The sequence below is a fragment of the Ambystoma mexicanum genome, chromosome 3q, assembly GCF_040938575.1.
Source record: "Ambystoma mexicanum isolate Mex_15411 chromosome 3q, UKY_AmexF1_1, whole genome shotgun sequence".
NCBI classification, from domain to species: Eukaryota; Metazoa; Chordata; class Amphibia; order Caudata; family Ambystomatidae; genus Ambystoma; species Ambystoma mexicanum.
Window position 1 is genome coordinate 1,033,773,239 of NC_090926.1, and position 25,389 is coordinate 1,033,798,627.

General features: G+C 43.2%; 1 protein-coding gene across 4 annotated transcripts in view; it reads left to right on the forward strand.

Moving 5' to 3' along the window:
* The window catches only part of RBFOX3 (RNA binding fox-1 homolog 3), a 3,087,537-nt gene that overhangs the window by 887,796 nt on the left and 2,174,352 nt on the right, over nt 1-25,389 (forward strand). For all 4 annotated transcript variants that reach the window (XM_069655212.1, XM_069655215.1, XM_069655213.1 and 1 more), the window contains one exon: nt 17,252-17,369. The gene's annotated coding sequence lies outside the window, so the exon portion shown is untranslated. The remainder of the gene's footprint in view (nt 1-17,251; nt 17,370-25,389) is intronic.

Sequence of the window (25,389 nt, forward strand, 5' to 3'; positions counted from 1 at the left end):
CCTAGAATGAGGGAGGACGTGGATCGTTATGTTCAATCCTGTATCATCTGCCTCCGAAGTAAATCCCCTCGTCAACGACCTATTGGATTACTCGAACCATGTGCTGTGCCTGAAGGCCCCTGGAGCTCAGTCTCTACTGATTTCATTGTGGATCTCCCCATCTCACAGGGGTGCAAATGTATAATGGTGGTGGTTGATTCATTTGCAAAAATCGCTCACTTTTCCCCTTTGCCCGGAGTTCCCACTGCAGCCAACATGGCCGAAGTATTTCTCCAAGACATCTTTAGACTGCACGGTATGCCCTCTAAGATCATCTCTGACAGGAGAAGTTAAAACACCTCTCATTTTTGGAAGGCTCTCTGTGAGCGGCTGGTGATTGAAAGAGCTCTCACGTCGGGGTTTCACCCCCAGTCTAATGGTCAAACTGAACGGCTAAATGGAACTCTAGAACAATACTTAAGGTGTTTTACTAATTCCCAACAAGACAACTGGCACTCGTTATTGGCTCTGGCCGAATTCTCCTACAACAATTCCGTGCACTCAGCTCTAGGATTTAGTCCTTTTTTCTGTAACTATGGCTACCATCCCCGGTCTATTCTTCCTGTCTCCTGTCTTTCTACTAATATACCATCTGTGGATTCCTCACTCACCCGCCTTAGAGAGATACACAAGAAGGCTAGGGAAAGCCTTCAGGCAGCGCAGGAACGCTATAGATCCCAAGCCAACAGACATCGTCAACCCATACCAGGTTGGGAGGTTGGTTCCAGAGTAATGCTTTCTACGAGATACTTACCTCGTTGGGCCCATTCATCCAAGCTATCCCCGACGTTTTTAGGGCCTTATAAGATTGTACAAAGGATCAACCCTGTGGCTTTCCGTCTTAAACTCCCTACCAGCCTGAATAGAGTTCATCCTGTCTTCCATGCGTCTCAGCTTAAGCCCTTTCATGTTGATACCTGGAGGCGTCAAGCTGAGAGAGTTGCTATTCCTCAGGATTCCACTCCGGAAGAATACGAAGTAGCTCAAACATGCGACTCCAGGTATCGTAGAGGCAGACTAGAGTACCTTGTACGATGGAAGGGCTTCCCCTCCACTGAGAATTCCTGGGAACACATCTCCCATATTTCTGCCCCTACTCTGTTGCGCAAGTTCCACTTTTACCATCCAGGCAAACCAGAGGGAGGGTCCCTTGGGAGGGGGCATACTGTCATGCTGCGCATCACTTGGCGCCTGTGGAACCGCTGGCGGCGCGGACATTATCCTGCCGTGCACGCTGGTAGCCTGTCACGCCCACCTGCAGCTCCGCCCATGCGTATGCGCGCTTACGCGGCCCGGAGTATAAATACAGCTCCTTCCGGGTTGTGTACGCGTTGCAACGCTTCCGGTTTCCTCCGTTAGTGCTGTCTGCCTTTTGCCTGCTCTTCCCTCCCTCGCACTCGCTGCTGTTGTACCCGATCTCTATCGGGCCCTTGTCCTCTTCCCCTTGTCTTGCCTGCTGCCCCTTTTTTCCTTCTACTATTTCCCTCTCTCTCTCTCCTCGCCACCCTCCTTCTCCCGTTCCTTCTCTGCTTCCGTCCCTCCTCCTTATTTTTTCCCCTTCCTGTTTTCTTCCTCCTCCTGCCTGCCTCCTTGTGTACCAGACCTAGGCCTGTTTTCTTGGATTGCTGATTCTTCTATTCGGATACCTTCCTCTGTGATCTCCCGTGTACCAGATCCCGGCCTGTTTAAGGACTGCCTATTCATTGTGCTTCACCTATGGACTTGGTTCTCCTTGTGAGATTCCGTACTACTTACTGTCTACTTTCCTCCGGAGCCTCATCCTTTCTACCACGGAGTTCAGCTTCAGCCGACTGCAATCTCCCAGCATACCAGCCCATTCCTTAGGAGAGTCACGCAGGTCGCTTAGGGGTTTTTTGTGCCCTTTGGCTTTTTCCCCTTCCCAGCGTTCCCGGGAGGAGGCACCGGAAACCCTTTTTGGGTGACACGGTGGCTTCCTTCCGTGGGCGCCCCTACCTACATAAAAAAAAGGAGCGACAAGAAGTAAAGGAAAGAAGGGTACAGGAAGAAGAGACGAAGGTGAGGAGTTAGGGGAGGGTGGTGAATCGGATTCTACGTTCTCTGGCGAGGATATCACCAATCCTGGTGACAGATTTAGACAAAATGTGGAATACATATTCCACCTACTCTTTGAAAGTGAACTAGCAACTTTATGTTACGGAGTTGCACACATATTAAAATCAGGATCACACTTTCAAAATATGACAGCTACACAATTATTAGAGAAAGTGCAACAAAAGGATGAGGTTTTACAATCAAATATTACAAATCTATTAGCAAATATGCGTGGTACTAAAGAGTACTGGTTTCGACGTCATGGAGATGTACGTTGTATGATCAGAAACCTTGGCCCACCCACTTGGTTTGTTACATTAAGTTGTGCAGAATATGCATGGGAAGATTTACATGATTTCCTACGCATATCAAATAAAAACAAAACAAACATAGATATTCTAACACCTGGAGAACTTTGTTCTTTGGATCCTGTTAATGTTTCAGGATATTTTCACCATCGCTTCATTGCTATGCTACATTTTATTTGTAATAAAACTGTTCCTCCCCTTGGAGAAGTGCAACACTTCTTTTGGAGAAAAGAATACCAAGCCAGAGGAGCACCACATATCCACATGCTTTTATGGATTAAAGATGCTCCTAAATTTGGTCAAGACAGTGATGCCACTGTTTTACAGTGTATTGAAAAATATGTCACTTGTGAAATTCCATCAGAAGCCACAAATAGTGATCTTCGTGCACAAATTTTACAATTTCAAAGACACAAATGTGGAAAATATTGTCGTCGCAAATACAAAAACAAAGGCAAATACTACACCAAATGTCGATTTGGTTTCCCTAGACCAGTTACAAATACAGGTCAAGTAAACAACCTCATGTCTTCAGTTAGACATAGTGTTAAAGGTAAGTCACCTAAAAATACATATAACATAAAAAGAAAAGAAGAAGAAAAATATATCAATGATTATAATGCAATCATTGCCCACTTATGGAATGCCAACATAGATGTGCAGTACATTGCAGACAATTCTACTGCAGTTGCATGATATGTCACAGCATACTTACCTAAAGCAGAAAAGACAGAGCTCCAAGACCTCTGGAATGACCTGTCATCAGATAAAACAGTATCTCAGAAATTATACAGCTTGGGCATAAAAATTCTCACCCATAGAGAATGTGGATCTTATAAAGCAGCTGATCATTTAACTGGTACTTCATTGCATGGTAAATCTGAAACTATAGTATGGCTAAGTCTTGGTCCAGCTAAATCTAGAAAAAGAGTTCTAAAATCATATGAAGATATAGAAACAATAGCCAAACATGATCCCAACAGCCAAGACATTTTAAAAAACAATATTTTGGACACATACTACCCAAACAGAAGTAATACTTTGGAAAACATGTGTCTATACCAAATAGCCCAAAACTACACATACAAAAATAATATGAAACCTGATAAAAAAAGGTAAATATAGAGTGACAGACTGTGAAGGCATCTTAGTTAAACTCACTACACCAAATTTAATTAATCATATCAAATTGTCATTGAAGACTCCTCAACATAAAGAAGTATATTACATGTCCCTGCTACAACTCTTCAAACCATGGAGAAAAGAAGAACAATTACTAGATAACTATGACTCATATGAGGATGCTTTCAAAGCAAATGAAAGCACTATAACTGATGTAAACTTTACACAGTACAAAACAATGTTGCAAAATGAACAGCAACATGAAGAAGAACTCCAAGCCCAACTAGATAAGGATACTCCTGACAGTAGTCAACCTTCATTAACAGGAAGCCAAGAACCACTGGGAGAACCACTAATAACAAATGAGGCAGAATTAGCTATGATAGAAGTAGAAAACACCATGTGTTAGTATGAAGATAAGGAAGACTTAACTATACTACAATCAAAACTAAACAATGAGCAAAGTAGCATTTTTCAAGAAGTAACAAAACAAATTGCACATGGTGTAAAACATGAAAATAAAGAATGTTCCTGCCATAATTATAAACCTATACTACTGTACGTCAGTGGTGAAGCTGGTTCTGGCAAAACATTCCTAATGAAAATCATTAGTAAGTTCCTTCAACAATTGACAAACAACAAACTGTCAGCTGTTGTCACTGCCCCCACAGGTTTAGCTGCCTACAACATAGGTGGTGTTACATTACACTGATTACTACTATTATCAGTAGAACACCAGAACAAATTAGACTATTACAAACTTTCTGCAGAAGCTGCAATGGAATTATGCAGAGTATTGAAACAAATGAAAATGCTACTAATAGATGAAGTGAGCATGGTCTCCAACCTGATGTTAGCTTTGATTCACCTCAGATTACAAGAAGTACTCAAAACAGACTATGAAGAGCTCTTTGCAGGAAAACACATTATTGTTTTTGGAGATCTGCTTCAATTAACACCAGTAAAATGTGAACCTATTTTTAAAACATTAGGGCACAAACTCTGCCGTAAAACTGTTGGCAGCATTGGAAATGTCAACCTTTGGCAACATTTCCAATACAGAAAATTAACAGAAAACATGCGCCAATCTGCAGATCTAACTTATGCCAACATTTTAAAAAGTTTGAGAGTTGGTATACTTTCTAAAGAAGCAGAAGCAACATTGAAAACCCGGCACATTAATGCACTTTATGGCGATAATGCATGTGCTACAGATGTTATGGAACAATCAGCCCACAAAAATGTCAATTGTATGGCCTTAATGCCAACTCTTGCAAGCTGTTTCAAATTCAATGAAATCATGCTAAGTAAAGAAATGCAACCAATAATGGAAATTAGCGCCACAGACAAACTAGATGTACATGGTATGACACTACCCATGTGTGACCAAGCCACAACAAGACTAAATAATTTAGAAAAATCAATCTCAAACACAGCAGGCTTAGAAAAGATCTTAAAATTATCCTTAAATTGCAGAGTAATGCTTAAACGTAACCGTGACGTGGACCAAGGACTAGTTAATGGAGCACTGGGTACAGTTGTTGGCTTTCAAACATACCCATGTGACAACAAAATTCAGTTTGTCAATATACTCTTTGACAAACTTTCAGAAGTAAAACGGATAGGACGCTCAACAGCTAGATTCCTTCTCTTCAAAGATATGTATGTACGCAGAGAACAATTTTCTCTAACTCTTGCATACGCAGTCACGATTCATAAATCACAAGGTCTTACCCTAGACAAAGCAATGATAGATATTGGTAACACAGTCTTTAAAGAAGGCATGAGCTACGTAGCACTATCACGCTTACGTACACTTGACGGTCTATTTCTAATCAACTTTGATGCAAGTAAAGTAAACGCTGATATTCCTTGCATTTTAGAATATAATAGACTTCGCTCACTATACACTCCCCATCTAAACACATATTCTGTTCCACAAAAACTAAAACGTTGTAAAAGAAAACTAAATCAAACAGAAATGCAACAGGACGTCACTGCAAATCCTCCAAAGAGAGTAAAAGAAACTAATACTTCATCAAGTACCACAAACAAAAAAGAATCAATTAGAGAAAGTAAACCAGGTACTTCTTTAAAGAAGGAAGACAAACTCCCAAAAAAGCAGTTAGATACAGAACTACCTGGACCATTTAAATTCTCAAATATAGTTGGTGTAAGTTGCTATGCAAATGTAGCAATGAATATTCTATTTCAATTACCACCAATTGTTGACAACATTTACTTACACAGTACAGACCCATTGTGTTTGCAAATGTTAGTACTTCACAGAAATGCAGCAAACAATCCTGACAACACATATAGTGTTTTTGGAATAAGACGACAATTGGACTACTGTGCTGGAATGGTGAAATTCACTATAAACTCACAGGAAGATCCAAAAGAATTTCTAATGTACTTACTACAAGTACTGGAAAACAAAAACATACCTATAAATGAAATCTTTCAGATTTCATACATGTGGAAACATACAGGCACTCTCTGCAACAATGTGACACAAGAAGAAATCCCCAATGAACGCTTCATATATATATATATCAATACCAAATTGTGAATCCATTCCATTTCAGCAACTTGTACAAAATGCAAACCATGGTACATTATGCTCTACCTGCAATTCAGATGATCGCTCCACGTTAGTAATACAAACACATAGTAAATACGTAATACTAATGCTTCTACGTTACAATGCAGATGGTACCAAAAACAACTGCAAGCTGACTGGATTCACACATGGTCAAATATCACTTGGTAAGAAAACCTTCACAACAATAGGTATAATCTACCACGCAGGAGCCACAACCAATTCAGGGCACTACACTGCATATATAAAAAAGAAATGTGGATGGTTTGAATGTAATGATAGTACCATTACTCTAAAGCAGAGATTACCAGCAAATCTTACAAACGCTTATTTGATGTTCTTAAAACCAAAATTTGATAAATAAACTTTATTTAAACCTTTAAATAAATTTGTGTTAAAAAAATATAAACTGTTAGAATACTCCAAAAGCTATCTAACTGCTCAAAGATTCTACAACAACTAATCAGATAAATGAATACCACTAAATTAGACCAAAGAATACACAGTTAGAATACGCCAATTGGTATCTAACTGTCCCAAAATTATAAATTTGTGTTAAAATAATATAAACGGTTAGAATACTCCAAAAGCTATCTAACAGCTCAAAGATTCTACAACAACTAATCAGATAAATGAATACCACTAAATTAGGCCAAAAAATACACAGTTAGAATACGCCAATTGGTATCTAACTGTCCCAAAATTTAACAATATCCAAATAGATAAATCAAAACCACTAAAATATATTAAAAAAATAGACAGTTAGAATACGCCAATTAGTATCTAACTGCTCCAAAATTTTATAATATCAAAACAAATGAAGAATCTGTTACTGCTCCAAAAAAAATACAACAAAGCAAAGTATAAAGCATTAGCCAGAAACAACAATTGAACACTGAAAACAAACAAACAAATAAACTGTAGCATAACAGAAAAAGGTTTTTTTTTTAATCCAACATGGATTTTTTTTTCTCCCACAAACCCAATGATTTTAGCAACAAATACAGAAACTGAGCAAATTGCACAGTACTCTGATTTGTACTAAATATGAGGGTCGAAAAAAATATTGCTTATACAATGTAATAAGTCATTACAAAATACTAATACTAACATGCTATTTTCTTTTATCACAGAAATGAAGAAGAAAAACATGGACTCCCATTACTAGACCAAACAGTAAGTATACAATAATAAGGACAACCATAGCACCATATCACATCCATAGTATCTAATACCTTTGTTCCTTATACATTTGTTTTTCACCCAAAGTTATAAGCAAATATGAATGTGATATGCCAAATGGCCATGCACCCAAGACTCTATGCCCTGGCAACAACCACTGCAGCATATCACATCCATAGAGTCAAACATTTCAACTATGATCTATGGGAAACTTTTAATGTCCGCGAACAATGTGAGTGTTCTTAGAACACTTTGAACTTGCCAGCAAACAATACGGACACTGTTTTCAGGACACCCCCTACGAACATTTCAGAACAACGCGATAGTTCTTAGAACACTTTCAACTTAACAACGATCAATACAGACAGCGTCCTAAGGACACCCACTACGAACATTCCAGGACACCGGGAGTGTTCTTAGAAGCGTCTTCAGAACACCACCATCTTGTTTATTTGCGAACATTTCAGGACCCCGCGAGTGTTCTTAGGACACATTCAACTTGACAAAGAACAATACGGACAGCGTCCTCAGGACACCCCCTACAAACACTCCCCGGACACCGCAAGTGTTCTTAGAAGCGTCTTCAGAACACCACCATCTTGTTTATTTGCGAACATTTCAGTACACCGTGAGTGTTCATAGGACACATTCAACTTGACAGAGAACAATACGGACAGCGTCCTCAGGACACCCCCTACGAACACTCCCCGGACACCGCGAGTGTTCTTAGAAGCGCTTCAGAACACCCCCATTTTGTTTATTTGCGAACATTTCAGGACACCGCGAGTGTTCTTAGGACACATTCAACTTGACAGAGAACAATACGGACAGCTTCCTCAGGACACCCCCTACGAACACTCCCCGGACACAGCGAGTGTTCTTAGAAGCGTCTTCAGAACACCCCCATTATGTTTATTTGCGAACATTTCAGGACACCGCGCGTGTTCTTAGAACACATTCAACTTGACAGAGAACAATACGGACAGCGTCCTCAGGACACCCCCTATGAACACTCCCCGGACACCGCGAGTGTTCTTAGAACAGTTTCACTTTGCTTGTGAACAAAACTGACACATATTGACTCCTTAGAACACCCCCTAGTCAGTTTATTTAGAACATTTCAGAACACCCGTGATGGCCGCAAACAAATCGAACACAAAAAGAACGTCTAACACATAAAAAACACAGCTTTCATCCTATCTCATACACTCCCACCCTCCCAAACACTCCTACACACCAACACACTCTACAAAATACACATTTTGAACAAAGTTTCACCGTGCTGTCCGGGGACGTCCGCGAATCCAAGATGGCGGGCGCTACCGAAAAATCTGACGCGCTTCATGCTCCACGCCGTCCAATCAGCGAACACTTTGCATGTCCGCGAACATCACGCAAGACGATTGGCCAATCAGGACACTTTCCACGTAGCGAACAGGGAAGTGTGTCCGCAAACCCAACACAGATATCACTAATTTTTTTTACCTACTTTTTGGTCATTTTAAAAAAAACTACTGGACGGATTTTCACCAAATTTGCAAAAGCACGCTTTCGGGACCAAGCCGCTGCTCCTGGTCCAAATTTGGTGGAAATCCGTCCAGCGGTTTGGGCTGTAGGCGCGAGCAACATTTTTTTCCCATTCACTCTATGGAGAGTGAGTATAATGTATACAAATATGAGCATATAGAGGGAAGGTAGAGTAATAAAAATAAAACTATGAGAAAGTGCTGATAACCATAATGATTATCTTCATGCACAGAAAGGATTGCTCTCTTTCAAGCCTGTATCTTCCGCTATGTATATGTTTCATATGATGTGACTGGACCCTAAGTCTACAAATATAGTACCTTTTCAATTTTTACTTCCTGACTGTTTCTGAAGAAAACTATGTGGCTTCGATATGTCAGTAAAGGATAAAAAGGGAGAGCCAGCCATGTGATGTCATCAGTGATGTCATCAATGACATTTGTGATGTCATCTTTGATGTCCTGGGTGTTAGTGTTAGCAGTGCACGGTGGCGCGAGTTATGGTTGCTTATGTTACCATAACTGCCGAATTTCAGGGGTTTTTTGGTTTTACTTTGAGCCATAACGTCCCTTTAACAAAGTTTTTTCACTGAATTTCATAGGTTTTTAGTAGCGCAACTTAACCATAACGTCCCTTTAACAAAGTTTTTTCACTGAATTTCATAGGTTTTTAGTGCACAACTTAACCATAATATCCCTGACTTCATATACATGTAACATAGAACATACTAACCCCCTCGTAGTGATTTTCATGTCCGCGGACTACCGCCATGTCTGCGGACACATCGAAAATCTGAGCGTGGTGAATGTAAATTTAAATAGTGTGCCCCATTTCCCCTTTGAAGTTGGCTCTGAAAAGAGCCGTTTTTTTTTTTTTTTACAGATGCTTGACAGACACCTGTTATTTTGCATTTTTTTTCTTGTTTTATTTTCTTACTTTACTCCAAAAATCTTCACATAACCTTCTCCAAAGCAACCCTTACATTCCAAAATAGAAAGGCATTTCCCGTAAAAGATAAAGAAATGCCATCTTCTTTAAAATTAACAGCATTACTGGCATCAATATTCTCATTGTTACAGAAGAACATACCAGCTCTAAGCATGAAGGCACACATGCCTCGGTTGATGACACACCTAGCAATATTTTGCTGAGGACAAAAAACTGAACTATTGTCCCATATTGCCCTAGGTAGTAATCCAGAAAAAATTACTTTTGCATTTGGAAGGATCTTCATTACTGCTTGAACCAAGCGTTCCAAATCAGCCAACAAAGTAGGGGCACTGACGTTGCCCAAATGGAAAGCACCATAGTGCAAAACTACCACATGCGGACTGTTCATCGTGGCCATATCCTCACAAACTTGTACAATTCCCTGTACATTGCAATCAGGCACACTGCTCCACACCACCTCCACTCCTTTCACATCAAAGTTCTTTGCAACATGCCTGCATTGAGCGTACTGCTGTAAACCATGCACAAACATATCTCCGAGCACCAACACCCTGACTTTCTCCACTTCTGCCATCTTCACCACACACAGTCTCTTTCAACACAAATCCACAACCTCGACATCTGATTGGCTGATCCGTACAGTCTTCTTTCCATGTTGGATTTCCTGGAAAAACCTGGATGTAGCACGCCCTGTCCACGAACAGCTGCGGTGTCCGCAGACGGCGTCCACTTTACTCTCTGTGCCATTCCCTCATTGTATACAGCTAAGCAATCACACAATAATAATAACGTCCTCAGAACAACCCCATTTTGTGAATTTTCGAACATTTCAGGACAATTATTATTTCATTATTCAACATATTAACATTACACATATTATACTTTCATCTTGTACTCTGCACACAATGCTATGTTTCTCCATTAGTAGCTCAGTATACTAGATAGAATCCCATAATACAATGCTATTTATATCAATGCATCGTTCAAAGCACTAATAACGGTATGATATTTATTTCAATATCCTTGACACTTTTTTCGCAACATTATAATAAAAATCCCTAGTACACAAATTCCATGAAAAGTACATACACACGTGATGTCATCAGTGATTTCATCAATGACATTTGCGATGTCATCTTTAATGTCCTGGGTGTTAGTCTTAGCAGTGCACGGTGGTGGCGCCAGTTATTTTTCAAAGTTTACCATAACTTGCGATTTTCAGGGGTCTTTCGGCTGTACTTAGAACCATAACGTCCTTCAAACAAACTCTTTTTAATATCACGCAAACAATATACAAACATGGCGTGCAAAAACCAACTTCTACAGATGGCTTTACACAGAATGTTGCAAAGTAAGAATTTATGCTCGTTCACAGTGAAGGTCAGCTGCTTCCACAACTTCTACAGATGGCTTTACACAGAATGTTGCAAAGTAAGAATTTATGCTCCTTCACAGTGAAGGTCAGCTGCTTCCATTTTTTTCTCGGGCCCCGGAGAGGCTCACGAAGCAGACTATAAGGTTGTATTGTGTTTTGACCTTGACAGACAGAGATTGTGATGAAAGACTTCTCTTGAAGGAGTGTTGCTAAAATGTAAGAGAAGATAAAGATGAAATTTCTGAAACGAAACCACTTTTATATATTATATCACTATGCGAAAGATCGTTGGCACACGCGGAGTCGTATTTGGGGACTGTACCACTCGTAGACAATGGAAATTGCAATTGTACTTTAAGTTACCCTTTAGATTACTTTATACCAAATATAATTACAATAGCGTAGCATTAAAGACCGCTCAAGTTGAACTTGTTCGTTGAAAGTGGCATAATGTTTTCTTCCGCGCACTATCACCGCCGAATTGATCCCCTGTCTTTTAGAGGGCTCTGAAAAAGGCAGACGACACAGGGTGGGTTAATAAAAATAATTTAACCGGTCTATAGGCGGTCAAGCGCTCTACTCGCTGTGCCACTTCACTGTAGCCTGTCAAGTGGCACAGCGAGTACAGCGCTCGCTTTGACATCCGTGCACAGCTTGCTAACGCAAGTTTGAATCCCGGCAAGTCCAAACTCAGCCTTTCATCCTTCCGTGGTCGATAAATGAGCACCACACACCGTGGTTAATAATAAGCACCGCTTAGATACCTCACGGTTCTTAGCGCTATATGAATGGGAAAATATTATTATTTTATTATTAACATACTCTGTTGCACTATCTTCGATAGCAAATATTTTCACGCCCTAATAAATAAAATGATGATTTTTAATGAAGATCGGCTGCTGATACTAATTTATGTTTTTTAAAACAGGTATGTGGCTCCATTTTGCCTATGTCACGATTTACAGACTCCAGCGGATGGGGTCTTCAACTGCCAGGTGCAGGTCCAAATATGCAACTTCATGACCCTCAACATTTTATGGGACAATCGCCAAGGACCAATATGCCCTTACGCAGTACTAGCGGCTACAAACAACATACCAACCAATAGGGTGGTCTAATGGCTCGTTGTTGGAGCAACCTTCCGATTATCAGAGCGACCATTTACTGCTTTTATCATAAACCAACAGCCTATCTACGGCAAAGGAACAACGCGTGGATCCAAATAAACTTTTGCTGATCGACAGCAGAGACAATAGCAAATCGCTGAATATTCACTAAACATTTCATGTGAAATAAATGTACTTTACCAAATGTACAATCCTGCTGTTTACTTTTAAACCACAGTTTCATATTCCGAATTGTGGCGCACTGAGTTGTAAGCTGATCTAACACTCTCTGTACCGCAAAGGAACATCGCTTGTCTCAACATGTACTTTTGCGGATCGACAACAAAGACAAATGCAAATTGCTGAATATTCTCTAAACATTTGATGTCAAATAAATGTACTTTACAACATTTACAATCTTGCTGTTTGCTTTTAAATCACAGTTTCATATTCAGAATTGTGGCGCGCTGTGTTGTGACATAATGTGTGTTGTCTTCCGGGTTCTGTGTAAAGTCGCGTAGTACTGGAGACGACTGGGCGCGTTTGATTACGCACCCTGTAACGTCACGGAGAGAGGCGGGGAATATGAATGCTTTGATAATATCAGGCTTAGGGGCGGGAGATATGATTTAGTGTCGCAAAAGCAAGTCAGCCAGGTCAATAGCGCCAGTCATAGGATTATCACATAATGTCGGCGCAAACCAGCTGGATTTATCGTTTCTTTAGTAGACAAAAAGTCGGTTGACACCCCTAGGAAATTGTACTATTAGCGGACAAAAGGAGTGCTCTTAAAACACTTTCACCCTGACAACGAACAATACAAACAACGTTCTCAGAAAACCCCCATTTTGTGTAATTGCAACCATTTTGGGACACTGCGAGTGTTCTTAGAACACATTCAACTAGACAGATTACAATACGGACAGCGTCCTGAGGACACCCCCAGTTTGTGTATTTACAAACAATTAAGTACACCGCGAGTGTTCATAGCTCATTTTTACCTTCCTTGCGAACAAAAATGACACATACTCCGTCCTCTAAACACCCCACCATTTAGTTTATTTACAAAATGTCAGAACAGCCGTGTTCTCCGTGGACAAATCGAACGCAACAAAAATGTCTAGCACATAAAAAACAAAACATTGAACCTATCTCATACTCCCCCACCCTCCCCAAACACTCTTACACACGGCACTAAATACAATTTTTTATCCACGTTTCACTGCGCTGTACGCGGTCGACTGCGAATACAAGATGGCGGGCGCCACAGAAAATCTGACGCGCTCCACGCCCCTCGCCGTCCAATCAGGGAACACATCGCATGTCCGCGGACATGACGCAAGGCCATGGGCCAATCGGGGTGCTGTCCGCGGAGCGAACAGGGAAGTCCGTCCGCGAAGCGAACACAGATATCACTAATTTTTTTGCCTTACATTTTGGTCATTTTTTAAAAAACTACTGGACAGATTTACACCAAATTTACAAAAGCACGCTTTTGGGATCAGGCCACCGCTCCTGCCGCAAATTTGGTGTAAATCCGTCCAGCGGTTCGGGCTGTAGCCGTGCGCAAAATATTTTCCCATTCAGTCTATGGGAAAAAAAAAGTTTTGGGACCTCCCCTATAACTTTTCCCCCCCTGGACAAATCCTCACCAAACTTTGCAAAAAGATTCAGAGTGACCCAACTACTTTTTTTGCAAAGTTTGGTGAGGATCCGTCCAGGGAGAGCGAAGTTATAAGCCACCCAAAAAGTGCTCTTCCTATGGAAACAGCAACTTAACCATAACTACATGGCCACTAGCGTGGCCATGTAATAACCATGTTTCTTGTTTTGAGCTTTCCCCAGAGTTCCCAGTAAAAGTTCTTGCCAATTGTCGCATCTATTCTGCCAGTGTGTTTGTCATGTATTCGATTTCTTTTTCCTTATTGTTGGTTTGTATTACCTGAGTGGGCAGAGATATGTTGAGTGTATCACAGGGTTTACTGGGTGTGACAAATCAACTTCCAGGGCACCAGTGGTCCAGGGATGAATATCGGTTTCTAAGCCAGCAATCCACTCCACACCTCTAGTACACCAGAAGGGATCCAAAGAGATTGGAATGCAAGTGAATTATAAGACCTCCTTGCCCAATTTTGTTAATGTGGACGGAACGGCAGGATTATCTTCGCAAGGTCATGGATTGTTGGTTAGTTGCAACACAGCGAAAATACAATTATTACCCAATGATAGAGGGACTGTCCAGTCAGGGTTGTATACAAATATCTACGTTATTATTACTACCACAGACAGCTCTAGCACACTACAATTACAACCCACCCTGTAAAGGAACACAGAGGACAGACAGTTTCACAAAGTAAAGGGATGCACTCTGGATACTGACAGTTTGGTAAAGCAATCAGTCTTACTATTCAATGTAATTTGGTTTCAACACCAAAGGAGCAAATGGCTGTAACTGTCTCCATGGGCCTTCAGAGAAGGACCAGGAGGGCAGAACCACAATGTACCTGGCGCTGAAGAAGTTCTTGGTGCTTGACAGCGTTGAGGCAGTTCCAGGGCACTTCGCAGCCCATAAGACAGAGTTTGTGGCAGTTCGGCAAGCGAGGCTGGACAGACGTCTGCAGGCTGTCCGGCACGGCGGCTCGGGCCAAGAATCATTGTCTTTGTGCTGGTTGGCGGATCTGGATTGCTGGTCGAGGCGTCTCAGACAGCTCTGGTGACTGTGGCGTGACAACTGTCAGCGGTGCAGCCGGATGCGGTTCGAGGACTGAACTGTCTCGAAATTATCATTAAAAAGATGGACGCTTGTGTGGCACTCCTAGCTTCTTCGCAGGGCATGTGTCCTTTCAAGACAGATGGCCCAAAACTCAGGAAAGTGTTAGCAGGCAATGGCCTTGTCTTTTGTCCAGAGACTCTACGGCACTTCCCACCAAGGAAGCTTGCAGTCAAAACCTAGCAGGGCATGCTTTGTGCTGGCTGGGTACCGGTTCTGGAGCTGCTGGATGGGTCCTCTGTGTCCGGTATATCCCTCTGGCACCTGGGAGATGTTTAGGGGAGGGATCTTGCTTCCCTCTTGGAATTCCTAGCCTTCCTTCACTGGCGGAAGATGTAAGGTAGACTGTACCTTCAGCTTGGGTCCAAATGAGTCCTTCTTCTTACTCCTTGCAAAGTCTTCAGATGATCGGATCAGTGAGGGGCTCAGTCTTCTTTTAAAGCCAAATAGGGCTTGGTGTAGGCCAAGCCTAACTTAAGTGAGCCAATCCTGGGTCCCCATCAACAATCTTCAGTGATGCTTCAGGTCAGAACCAGGGCGCTTGCCAATAGACAGGGGAAGGATGACAACATATACTTCTAAGTCCCACCCATCTGCTGTACATCAAAATGTCTCCCTAATTAACTGAGCCCTGTGTGGCGCCTGATCACAACATGGGCCTCCTTTGAAGTAGGGGTTGCAGGCAGACTTTCATCTCCTACAATTCACATACTTTCCTGCTCTGAAAGGAGTGGTTCCAGACAGGATATTCACTTCCCTTTTATACTAAGTTGACATATTGCATTACAAAGAGGTGTTGGCGTCTGGTCTCCATTGTCACTTCCTGCACCCAGGCCTTCCCTGAGGCCTGCTAATTAAGATTCATCAGTATTTCCCACCACCAGCAAGGTTTGACAATCGAGATGTAAATCCATGGGGCCATGAGATTCTAATCAGGCTGCCCATGGTCAAAGGCTTTTGATGTACCACGGCTGTCAGGTGTCAGCTACACATGATAGGGGAGGGCAGCGCTGGTAAGCTGCGGCCTACCAGAGTACATGACTATTTTTCTGCTGTGCGGTGAGCGTGGAAAATGTGTGCGGGAATTGTACCATTATTCATTCTTTTAAACAAACAAAAAAAGCTGAGGAGAGTGCACTCGTCCCATGCGGATATTCAAATTCCTCCCTGTTATTACCTGACATTTTACTTACCATGAACCAGCCTTATCGTCTTTTTTAATAAATCTTCCAACATCACTATCGTTGGCCAAGCTCTGGTCCTTACTTAAAGACTTAGCTCTGGCCATGAGCAAGAGTGTGGACCATTCAAGGATGCACAAACAATGTTATGTTATTTTATATTATATTATTTGGCATTTGTATAGCGCTATATATATCATTGGTGTGACCGTAAAGTGCATGTGGGATGAACGCCCTCGGGGACCGTAGTTCAGGTCAGTAGAGAGAGTAGGGTATCAAAGCTTGCTTGGGTGCACTCATTATGTGAGCAGCTGATGTGAATGCCTGATGGTAGCTGCATCCTAACATTAGGTGTGGTGGTACTGAGATCAGTTGTATGTGTGCAGCCAGGCAACTGGTCTCTGAGACTGGATTCTGGCTGCCTTAGGTCTGTGTAGGAGTCCTATGTGTGCATCTAGACCAATTTTCGTGGGCTATAGCTGCGTTCTAGCAGGATGTTGAGGTGTTTGTGGGGTGTTGTTTATATGTGAGCAGCGAGGCTGAAAGTGATTGAGGGGTGTAGCTGCGCTCTACTGTGTGTTCTTGTAGAGTAGAGGGTGAGCATAGTGATAGGAGAGGTGAGTGTCTGGAGTGGAGGTTTGATTCTTACAAGCCCACTATTCTGGGTTTCATTACAAGTTTTGCAATTGCTGCATTCAGATTGGCTTTATTAGTCACTTAACAGTCGTATTCAGTGTTGTCACTGCTCGGAATTTCTTTGAACGTTTGGGGGTCTTCGCGGCATTCGAAGGTCTTAAGCGACATTATGGAAAGAGCCAGGTTTTTAGAGCTTTGTGGAAGGCCATGTAATCTTGGGTGTGACGAATGAAGGGGGGGGTGAGTTCCACAGAGTTGGGGCTAAGGTTGAAAAGACGGTTCCTCCAATCTTCGCAATTGTCAAGTGATTGCATTGTTAATATGAACTATGATTTGAAGACGGTGCATTTCAGTGCTTGCATTATCTTCGTTTGCACAGATTTGCAGCCTGCCGAGTATACAGGTCAGAATGGCAGAGGCTCTGTAAGTTTTTCGCAGGGAGCGGAGCGGCTCAAAGGATTGCGAATCCAGGGAGCAGCAGAACCAAAGGCTTTCAGGTATGTGGAGGATTTATTTCACAAGACAAGGCCCGGGCGTTATTAGAGTAAGAAATTGCTCCAGTAGCTCGATTGATCACATTGGGGCACCGACTCCCCGTGCCATTCCTGTTTGCACCCTACGCCTCTGGTTGCATGCATCTGTTTGCACTTTCTATATGTCAAGATTTCTCTCAACTTCACAATGTAACTGTGAGCATACTTAAGAGTCCAGGGTGTGAATGTATCATATTCTGACACATAGACCCATTCACAAAGTCTGGTATTTAACACAATCATTACCTCTGCAGTTGATTGTTTGGGTGATATCACCACCTGTGGCACATTTGCAACTTTAGCTCCTCCCCTCAATGGATTGGTGCTTGGCGGGCCGCTACTGGTTGCTTCCAGAGTCCACAAGCAGGAGATAAGATTGCCCTGACATCAGCACATTTGCATTCCAGGATATTTTAGTTTATTTTCCTAGCATTATGCTCCCTTTACAACAATATGTTGAGCACATTTCAGGTATTTTGTTTCTAATAATATACCATTAATTGTTTTTTCTAGTACACTAAGGGCCTGATTCATGGATATTTTTGTGCGGTGCAAATTGATTTTGCACGCTGTCCAGACAAGTGGTCAACTGTAAATTGGTCGAAAACCAAATGGTCGAATTTTTTATTTTATTTATATATGTATTTTTTTGGTTTTCGTTTAGGGAAAAAAAGGGTTTTTTAGAAAAAAAAGGGGGTTGGGGGGGACCCCCCCCCCAAAAAAAGGGGTGAAAATAAAAAAATAAAAAAATTCGACCATTTGGCTTTCGACCAAATTGGTTCGACCATTTTTCCAGTCGACCAAACTTTTTCGACCAAATGTCTGGCAACCATTTTGCACTGCCAACTTGTCTTTGCTCCCCCTCCTCTCCCCTCTCCTTCTCTGCTTAATGACCCTGCTTCTGCCACCCCTCTCCCTCCTTCTCCTCCTTTCCTCTTTCCTCCACTGATGAGGTCGCAAGACAAATCTGATCTTTGAGAGCCTCATGGAAACAGGTCCATCCTTCTTCCTTGAAAACCATTAAGGACCAAATTGATATCCTTGCTCCGGCCCTTGCTGATTTCTGCAACCTCTCCTTTGCCACTGAATCGTTCCCCTCCCCTGTGAAGCACTCCCTTGTGCATCCTCTCCTCAAGAAACCCACAGCTGATCCTTCTTGTCCGGCTAGCTATCTCCCAATTTCCATTAATCCATCTCTCATCTTAACTTTCACTCCGATTCTGTTGGCTCTCACAATGACCATCAATCTGGCTTCAGAGCAGCCAGAAGCACAGAAACTACTCTCCTGAACATCTGTGAAGACCAGCTCTCCAACCTTGACTCTAACATCCCCCCTGTCCTCATCCTACTGGATATCCCCTCTGCTTTTGTCATGGTTAACCATACCACCCTGCCAATCATCTCCGTGACAACTTGGCGATCACTGATCAGGTGTAGGCCTGACTGACCTCTTTCCTCTCTGATCATACCTCCCAGGTACCACTTGGGTCCTTCCTATCGTCTGTCTCCCTCTCTACCTGTGGTGTTCCCCAGGGGTCTAACCTCTCGCTTAGGCTTTTCAACCAATACCTGGCAACCCTCGCCAACTGCATTTCCATTTTCTGCAAAAATGTCCAGTGCTATGCCAATGACACCCAACTCATTTTCAGGATGTCTTTTGCCACCTCCACGCCTTCCCTCATCTCTGATTGCCTAATCACCATTCATAATTGGTGTGCCGCAAACAACCTTTGTCTAAATGCCAACAAGAGTGAGATCCTCCTCATTGGTACACCTTCTCCATCCTTTCCCCTCACTCTCTAGACAGCCTCCCTTGACCTTCCTCCTACTCCCACCTGTGAGGCTAAGAACCTATGGGTTATATTTGACTCCACACTTTCCTTCTTCGCGCACATCTCTTTTTTCTATAAAAAGTCAAACTTCTTACTGCATCTCCTTAGAGATGCTCTGCCTTTCCTCTCCTTCTCCCAGAACCTCACTGTCTCTCAAGCTCTGGTTCTCTCTAGGTTGGACTACTGTAACAGCCTCTTCCTAAATCTACCTGCCTCTACTCTCCGCCCTTTACAACTAATCCAGAAAAGGACTGCGAGACTTGTCCTTTTCCTCAAGCTCTGGGATCGTATCTCTCGAGCTCTGAAATCCTTTCATTGGCTCCCAGAGGATGCAAGGATTACATTTAAAACCCTCTGCATTGTCGCAATGCTTTCTGGGGCCTGGGTCCAAAATATCTTCAACTAACCCTCCGTAAATACCTCCCCTCTCAAGCTCTTTTCTCTTCTTCTTCTAATTCCCTCGGGGTCAGTCATTTTTCTAAGAAACGAGCTGGGGGCAGATCTTTGTTCTGGGCTGGGGCATCCCTTTGGAACAGCTTCCCTGCCACTCTGAAACTTGAGGAGAATCATCTCCGGTTCCGGAAGCAGCGGAAGACCTTCCTCTTCGCCTCTGCCTTTGTCCCTTTTCTCCCCTGTTGATCTGCTTTCTCTCTCGTCACTGTGCACCTGGCCACCCTCTGTTCCCCAGGCATAGGTACCTGCTCTCCCTGCCTCCCTCCTGCACTGCCACTGGGCCACTCCCTACACTGCGGTCTGTATCTGTACCCATACAGTCCCCCACTCTCTTTTCTTCTGCACTTATCAGACACACCCTATCTGACTAACCCTGCACTTTGCCACTTGCTGGCTGCACTACCATAGTTTATGGCCATATCTCTTTATTTATTTTTACTCATTTTTATTTATTCTATTCTCTCCTCTGTCTCGCACTTTCCACTTCTCCCCCAACCATGCTCTTTCCTACCTTGTTTTCCCTTCCCCTGCACTTGTCCGCTCTTGATGTCACCGGGCCTAGTAAGATTGCTGTTTTTATTCTCCCCTGTTCCCCTCCCTTTGCCTGGTCGTGTTCTGAAACACTTGTGTATGAGCACGATATAAATAAAATATCAATATCAATATGAACACCCTGATTCACGGGGCAGTGCAAAGTGTATTTTTGCAGTGCAAAGTAGCTTCTAAACGTTGCACTTTTCCATGAATCAGGATGGAGCAGTGACGTGCACTGCAAAAATACACTTTGCACTGTTCCATGAATCAGGGTATTTGTTGGCAGTGCAATGTCACTTGGCACCAGTGAAAAGACACTTTGCAAGTTGCAAATAATTCCATGAATCAGGCCCTGAGTCTCGCGTGTGGTGTCAGGAATACTGCACTCAGATAAAGAGATCTGATAGCGACTTATTTGATCTCAAACATATCAAAATGCTAAATGTAATTGAATAAGTCCTACAAAAGGCAGCAGAGTGGAGTAGGAATTGCCCTTTTTCAGATCCCTGTGGGCGGTCACATGAACATCAACAGCAGCTTTGTCATTTCACTTTGTTGCAAATTCATCAAGATGACCCATATTTACAGGTCATTACATATTGACCCTTAAGAGGTGCAGTAATGTGGGCACTGGTGTTTAATCATGGCAGATAGCCCAGATGTTGCTTTAACACAAAGCCTGAGGAAGTTTGGGATGCATTACTTAAAATGGGGTTGGGAGAATTGATGAGAGATACAGGAGTGACACCCTCTGGCCTCAATAAGGAGGGAGACATTCGCCAGGGGCTGCAGCATAGCCATTTTCAGGAGGCCTTCACAGATCCACAGTGGCCTAAACAGAGGGCATCTGAATAAGCAAGAAGATGATTGGATGAGAAGGAATGAGCGATGGTTCGGTTGGTTGGAGCTCGAATGGATCAACTACAGTTAGTAGGAAATCGGAGGGTGGTGGGTATTGGGGTGGGTTGCATTCACCTGTACATGTTATAGCTCTCTCTAGAGAAACAAGGCAAGAACCAGGGCAACTCACATGAGTGCCACGTTGCGTGAAACACAAATGAAAAGAGTACAAAGGAACCGCTGGAACGTGCATGGATTCAATAACTACATGAACGGATCCTACTTGAGATACAGACAGAAACACCATAGTTCTAAACAAGACCCACCTAATGGCAGGAGGCCATGAAAAGCGTTACTATTGGCCAGAAGGCTCAGATTTATATTGCGTGTAGTCGTTATACTCCAGCGGGGCTGCAATACGTGTTGGCAGGTGGAGTTGTGGGGGGGGGGTGGGTCACTGAAAAGACCTATAACGGGAATATGCAAGTAGGTCTTACCAGAGCTTGGGTGCTTTTGATGACTGGAGTATTTCTTCGATTTACTGCTGTGCCCTCATACATGGATGCCGTCACATTTATTCTAACCTCTTAATTGCCAAGGACGAGTATGCTCGTCCTTTTTGCATAGACTTGCATGATAGAGTGCACTATACATCTAAGGCAACGGTTTCGCCGGAATCGCTGGTCCTCACTTAGATTCCTGATCCCAGGATAGCCAGGATTAGAATTTTAGTTCACGAACATATGCAGATGCCAACATATAGTTTATAGGATGTATTCGACACACGCGTAACTGGAGACAGAGTCTCCACCGGCGTCAATAGGATTTCCATAGAGAGCGAGACCATTCGGGAGCTCACATAAATTTAATACCTGAACTGAAGAGCGTCGGGACCTTTAGCAGTGGCGCTTCATTTGGACAGGTGGGTGGGGGCTGTTAACCTCCTAGCCTGGAGACGGAGAGTTGGGCGCCGCATACACTCTACCTTCACACCTTCACACCATCATGATACATCATGTTATAAAACCTGCTTAAGGGACATTAAGGCTAAACTGAAGATATTGTCAGGCCATAGAAGTCTTGGGAGGGTGTCTTCAGGTGAAGGGGCATACAAGTGGTGCGCATGGTGGCATCAACAATTGGTCAAACGTTGACAATCGTGGAAGACACTATCGTCCATCGAGCTAAGCGGATAGAAGCGGGACTTTGAACTACAGAGTCCCTTGCAGACCGGGGCATAACATCTCAAGCTGTTGTGGATAGCATGAAAACATTATAACCCTTGAAGAACGTGTGCAAAGTACATGCATAATGTGATTAATTAGGAAGCCTGTTACTGTAATTAGTTAAACGTGAGCCACCGGACCGAGAGGGAATGGCAATTAGAAAGGCAAAAGGAGAGTTGCCAATCATACAATCAGGCATTAATGAGGGATTCAAAGAATACTGATAAGGTCCAGATATAGGACTTATTAGACGAGTGCGGCGCACCGTGCCGTCCCGGGCAACATTTACCAATTACTGAATGAGAAATCATGAAAAAAGAAATTATACAAGGACGAACGTGCAGTGTTTAACAAAAAATATTGCTGATTGGTGGATCTGGACCTACTACAATTATGTCAACGCCCCAAGAATAATGGAAATGACAGCACACGGGGAGGGACGTTCTCATCTCGCAGCACCTAAAATCTATTAAAGATGCAGGGAGCTTTGGCACGTACAACCATTCCAGAAGTTTATTAATGAGATTTGCTTCCAGGATGCCGAACGTTATGGCAAAATGGACTCATGAAGACTGGGCAGATGTGTTCCTTGGGTGGGCATTAGCAACCTGAAGACAAGGTCCTATGTTCTAGTCAGTGTGGCCGGGGCGACAGAGGAATTGGCTGTGGCTTCACTCCATGCAAAGAATGAGTTAGAATTGATGGCTTGGAAGTTCCACAGAGAGGTGCTGGGCTTCGTGAACTTTGCGAGAAGGTCCATGGAATCGGTCAGATCACTCTACACGAAATTCCATGCATGGATTAGAGACAGGATGGGTATAACAGTTGAGGTAGAGTGGGCGAGTTTGACCAACTATGTGGCTCATGGCAAGAGCGATGCCATCGAGTGATGAATCCAGAGGCTGGGAGTTTTTGAGAAAGAAATAATCAGTGACCGGGCCTGGTCATATCATCCAGGGATGTGCTCCTCATGCCCTCCTGTGATCTGCTGGGGAACCCATGGCAAGGGGCTGTGTCACAGATTGTACAGTACAATGGGGGATTTGCAGGCATCCCCCTAAGACGGAGTCATCGAGGAGAGGCCAAGTGAAGCTGTATGATAGGAAATTGTCTATTTCTGATTTCTGGAGGATCACTGAAGAACAAGTGGGCTGAAGCATAGAGGCTTTCAGATACGAGGCTGGTGTCAGGATAACACGTCCTCTCTCAATGATGGGTGCCATGCCCTGAGTGAAATGACATGCCTACTTCCACCTATGTAGTCCAACCAAGGCCAGTGTAACTTACACCCTGCTAGTTCAGGGACATAGAAAGCGTGATGATCATGTATGTGCTTACACTGCGGTGCGCCCGCAGACCACCGTAGGCCCCTCTATATCGAAAGTCCAGATAGCTTTCATCTCCATGGATTTCTTTCTCATCAAGATACAGGCTAGTTCAGCCTTCTGATTACTGTATTAGTAAAGCAAGAAGCCTGCTATTGGTGATGTCTGTGGGCAGTGGGCAGGGCCCATTGCCATTGCACTGGGGATTGGTTCCATTAGCGGATGTCCTATTGGTATCTAGGGAGTTTCTAGGGCAACACTAGACATTTTGATAATGAAATGTCTATAGCAAGAAAGGAACATAGGTTCCAGGCTTTCAACTGTACAGCAATGTGCTTGAGGTGGCTATTGTCACTTGCAATAGGGCAGCCCTGCTGTTCTCTGCCACTAAAAAGGGCAGACTGCTTTCTTCAAGGGTGTGCATGTGGGATGGGGTATGCTTCACATCCTTCATCACTAAGGTGTGCCTTCATCACTCAGGTGTGCATGTGGGATGCGGTATGCCTCATATCCTTCATCACTAAGGTCTGCCTTCATCCCTCAGGTGTGCATGTGGGATGGGGGTATGCCGCACATCCTCCATCACTCAGGTGCGCATGTGGGATTGGCATGCCTCACATTCCCCATCACTCAGGTGTGCATGTGGGATGGGGGTATGCCTCACATCCTCCATCACTCAGGTGTGCATGTGGGATGGGGGTATGCCTCACATTCTTCATCTCCTCCATCACTCAGGTGTGCATGTGGGATGGGGTATGCCTCACATCCTTCATCACTCAGGTGTGCATGTGGGATTGATATGCCTCACACCCTTCATCACTCGGGTGTGCAGTGGGATGGGGTATGCCTCACATTCTTCATCTCCTCCATCACTCAGGTGTGCATGTGGGATTGATATGCCTCACATCCTTCATCACTCAGGTGTGCATGTGGGATGGTGTATGCCTCACATCCTCCATCACTCAGGTGTGCATGTGGGATTAGTATGCCTCACATCCTTCATCACTCAGGTGTGCATGTGGGCGCTGAAACTATTGTACCGTGGTTAACTTGGTGAGATGCACCAGTTGTTAAAGAATTATGTGTCGTTTTGGAACATATCCACCTTGACAACGAATTCCTAAAAGTGAAGCAGCGCTGTAATCCAACCTGATGCACATTCCTGCAGCCGGCAGCAGTCTCTCGACAAGCCCTGGGAGGGGCATTATCGCTGTCCTATTATTAGGTCCCATTACAGTGCAATCGAACCTGGTGGTGATGACGACATTTTACAAGGTGAACGCATCCGGCATGAAGTGTTATATAAGAACGCCCATTACTATTCATTATTAATATTATCATCACATGTATTAAAAAGCTGGAACTCCCTTTAAAGTGAGGGGGTGGAAAATGCGGTGTGTGCGTGCACGGTCGATGTAAATGGATGTCTGGACAAAAACAGAGAATGAAATAGTTCGAATTTAAAACAATGTCGACGGCTTGACTGCACCCCTTGATCTGTATATATGTGGTTTATTCTTAAAACTACATTTTTGGATACTGTTTGTTTCTTGCGTATTTTAACATTTTACTGTATTAGCACTGGATTTTTTCCAGTGGGTTTTAAACAAATGTGATTGTTTTTTTTTTAATGTTTAGAATATTTACAAGCTAGACGTTTTTGTTCACATTCACAAGGGACATATTTAAAAATCCTATACTATAGCGAGCATAGTCTTACACTGAGCGATAAGAATCCTATAGCCTCCGCCTACAGTTCCCCATTCTGTGGCAG